The sequence below is a fragment of the Bison bison genome, unplaced genomic scaffold (genome assembly GCF_000754665.1).
Source record: "Bison bison bison isolate TAMUID 2011002044 unplaced genomic scaffold, Bison_UMD1.0 scf7180017864492, whole genome shotgun sequence".
Lineage (NCBI taxonomy): Eukaryota > Metazoa > Chordata > Mammalia > Artiodactyla > Bovidae > Bison > Bison bison.
This window is the reverse complement of record NW_011495051.1, coordinates 8523116-8526668: the sequence shown is the minus strand read 5'-3', so window position 1 is coordinate 8526668 and position 3553 is coordinate 8523116.

Sequence of the window (3553 nt, the reverse complement as noted above, 5' to 3'; positions counted from 1 at the left end):
ACAGGAATTCAATTTCTGGCCTGGGCATAAATTTGCCGCCAACAGTCCCCGCTGTGGGGGATGGGCCCATTGGCTGAGGTTGGATTCCTGAAATCAATGCGGCGGTGCGTGGAAAAGGTCGTCATGGGGGAAATTGATCTTCCGTGGCTGGCTCAGGAATTTCATGCTAGGAGCCAGGGACGCCCTGGCACAAAATGGAGGCATTCGCTATGAGGCTCCTGGGCGAGGGATGAAGGGAGGGAGGCCTTGAAGGCTGGACAGTGCAGTCAGGAGGTGACGATCTGCTGGCTAATAACTCACAGAGACAGCCAAGCATCAGCACTGTCTGAAACTGACTTCTGGAGGCTCCGTGGGCGCCTCTGGGGGTGGCAAGTTAATTTGGGGTCCAAAGCTTTGATCATTTGGTTACACCTTGGATACATATTCCAGGGTTTCAAAGATGGGCATTCAATTCCCCCAGCCAAGGTGAGGCAACAGAGCATGGTCATTTAGGGTGCCAACTCTGCAGCCGGGTTGCCTGAGTTCCACTCAGCTCTGCTGTGTGACCTTGGGCAAATGACTTAACCACTCTGGGCCTCCATTTCCCCACTTGTACTACAGCACTAAGCATAGTACTGATGCAGGACTTCCTTGGTGGTCCAGGGATTAAAAATCTACCTGCCAATGCAGGGGACACAGGTTCAATCCCGGGTCCAGGAAGGTTTCACATGCCAAGGGGCAATTACTGAGCCCGCGCTCCGCAACAAGAGAAGTCACCACAACGAGAATCCTGAGCACCGCAACTAGAGAAAGCCGTCAGGCACGAAGATCCAGCACAGCCACAAACAAAACAAATATATGAATCTGTTTGCAGTGAGGGAGGAGGGGGAGAACTGTTCAACCCATGACCATGTGTGAGCAGGGAAAAGGTCTGGTCAGGAAGATGGTTGAGGGTGGATCAGCCAGAGTGAGACAGAAAGGCAGAAAAAATCCACCAGCAAGATTCAACTGAGCACATCAGGGGGCTGACTCAGCCCCTGCTTTGGAGTTTTCCAGAGCTTTCAAAGAAATAGATCTCAGAAAAAGCAGCCCCAGCCACGAGGCACATCCTCCGCTCAGAAAGGGGAGGAGGCAGTGCTGGCCACCAGGGTCACTGGAGCCCTTTGTTAGCGAGAACGGGCCACTTGAAGGGAAATCGATCCTGGCTAAGCACGAAGCAGCTGCTCCCAGCCAAAGCTGCTACAGAGAGGCCCTTTGCACCCTCTCCTCCGGGGCTGGGACAGGAGCCAGCAGGAGCCCGGGGATTGTTCTGCCAGGTGGCGGGTCTCGGAAGGGCCTTCAATCAGCATGCATTGTGGCCGCTGGCTCCTACGTCCGTCCAAAGTGAAGTTTCAGCATAACCTGCACTCACCAGAGATCCGGCCTCATATGGAATGGTTAACATTATCATCAGCCTTGCCAAGTGCCATCCATGTGAGTGCGTGCATGCTAAGTCGCTTCAGTTGTGTCCACCTCTTTTTTACCCTATGGACTGTAGCCTGCCAGGCTCCTCTGTCCATGGGATTCTCCAGGCAAGAATACTGGAATGGGTGGCCATTTCCTTCCCGATAGCATCTTCCCAACCCAGAGTTGAACCCGAGTCTCTTGCATCTCTTCCATTGGCAGGCAGATTCTTTACCACTAGAGCCACCTGGGAGGCATTATGCATGCACATCTATGCCTGAGGAAATTCCCAGAGTCACCTCTTAGCCACATGACCTTCAGCAAGCAACTTGAACCTCACTGTGCCTCAGTTTCCCATCTTTAAAACAGGGCCAACAGCAGCACCCACCTCTTAGGATTGTAGTGGAGGTGAGTGGCACACACAGCTTCAAACCATGAGTGATAAGAACTGTGGAAGGAGACTTCCCTGGTGGTCCAGTGGTTAAGAATCCGCATTGCAATGCAGGGAACATGGGTTTGATCCCGGATCTCAGAACTAAGAGCAATTGAGCCCATGCAATTACTGAGCACACGCATCACAACTAGAGAGTCCGTGTGCTACAATGAAAGATCCTGCAACCCAGTGCAGCCAAATTACTTAATTTTAAAAAGGCGGGGGCCTTCCCAGGTGGTGAAGTGGTAAAGAATCCGCCTGTCAATGTAGGAGACACAAGAGACTTGGGTTCAATCCCTTGGTGGGGAAGATCCCCTGAAGTAGGAAATAGCAACCCACTCCAGTATTCTTGCCTGGAAAATTCCCTGGATAGAGGAGCCTGGGGGGCTACAGTCCTTGGGGTTGCAAAGAGTCGGACACAACTAAGCATACACACACAAATCCCTTGCTATAAATTAAAGATAATCCTAAAAGTAATCACAGCAAAAACAAAACAATATTAAAAGAAAAAACAGAACTATGGAAGGTCACCCCCTGATAGGGTTGTCTCCTTTCATCTCACAACAGTTGTGGGATGCAGGGGGTGTCCTAAGTCAAAGGTCAGGGAGGAAAGTAGCAGAACCTGACATGCCATCAGTCTGTTGGGAGACAGTAGCCACACTAGATGGTTCCATGGAGAAAATTTAATATGGGGAGTGTGGTGCCAAGGACCCAGAAGGGCTGGATGAGGGAGGTGGGGAAGGGAAAGTGATCAGAAGAATAGCAATTGTAATAAGCTGCAAGGTTTGCAGGGCAAAGGGGGTTACTAGAGCTAGACCCAAGGAAGGGACACAAGATCACTACTGCAGCTAAGTAACAGGGACAGAAATCCCCTGACTTCTGTTTTCCTCCCACTTACAACTCCTACCACTGCTTCCCATTGGCCAAACCTAACAGGAAGCCAGTGAGCAAGGGAACCTGGGAAATGTAGTTTTCAGGGGTCAATTTCCCTCAGATACCAAGAGCAAGGTAAGGGTACCTAACTCAGAGCCCAGGCTGCCTCTTTCTAAATTCTGCTCCAGTCAAATGTCCCATTTTATGCCTCACAATAATAAGTCTTTGAAGGAACAGTGATTGTTCTTTAAGGGAGGTAATCAGGGAAGGCTTCCTTGAGGAGGTGATTTAAAAAAAATTTTTTTTTTAATTTTTCTTGTTGAATTTTCCTTTTATTTTATTGGCCACACCATGCAGCATGCGAGCTCTTAATTTCCCAATCAGGGATCAAATCCACGCCCTTGGCAATGAAAGCATGGAGTCTTAAGCACTGGGCCACTGGGAAATTCCCCAAGGAGGTGACTTTTTTCCTTCAAACTTTAAATTTTTTATTTTGTATTGGGGTATAACTGATTAACAATGTTGTGGTAGTTTCAGGTGAACAGTGAAGGGACTCAGCATATATATACATGTGTCCACTCTCCCCTAAACCTCCCATCCAGACTGGCACGTAACACTGAGCAGAGTTCCATGTACTAATACAATAAGTCCTTGTTGGTTATCCATTATGAATGTAGCAGTGGTACATAACCTTCCCAAACTCCCTGACTATCCATTCCCCCCAGCAACCGTACGTTCATTTTTTAAGTCTGTGAGTCTCTTTCTGTTTTGTAAGTAAGTTCATTTGTACTATTTCTTTTTAGATTCCACATATAAGAGATGTCA